Below are 275 nucleotides of genomic sequence, written 5' to 3' on the forward strand. Positions count from 1 at the left end.
TGTGCTAGTGGCACATAGCTAGCATACACTGTGCTAGTGTCACATAGCTAGCATACACTGTGCTAGTGTCACATAGCTAGCATACACTGTGCTAGTGGCACATAGCTAGCATACACTGTGCTAGTGTCACATAGCTAGCATACACTGTGCTAGTGTCACACAACTAACAAACAAACATTGCTAGTCCTAACACTAACACTAACACGCGCAAAGACACACATTAAAGATGACAGAATGCATCAGAGTTTACAATAAAAAGAAGTAGGTGCAACAAA

Source organism: Gasterosteus aculeatus, chromosome 3, assembly GCF_964276395.1.
Source record: "Gasterosteus aculeatus chromosome 3, fGasAcu3.hap1.1, whole genome shotgun sequence".
Classification (NCBI taxonomy): domain Eukaryota; kingdom Metazoa; phylum Chordata; class Actinopteri; order Perciformes; family Gasterosteidae; genus Gasterosteus; species Gasterosteus aculeatus.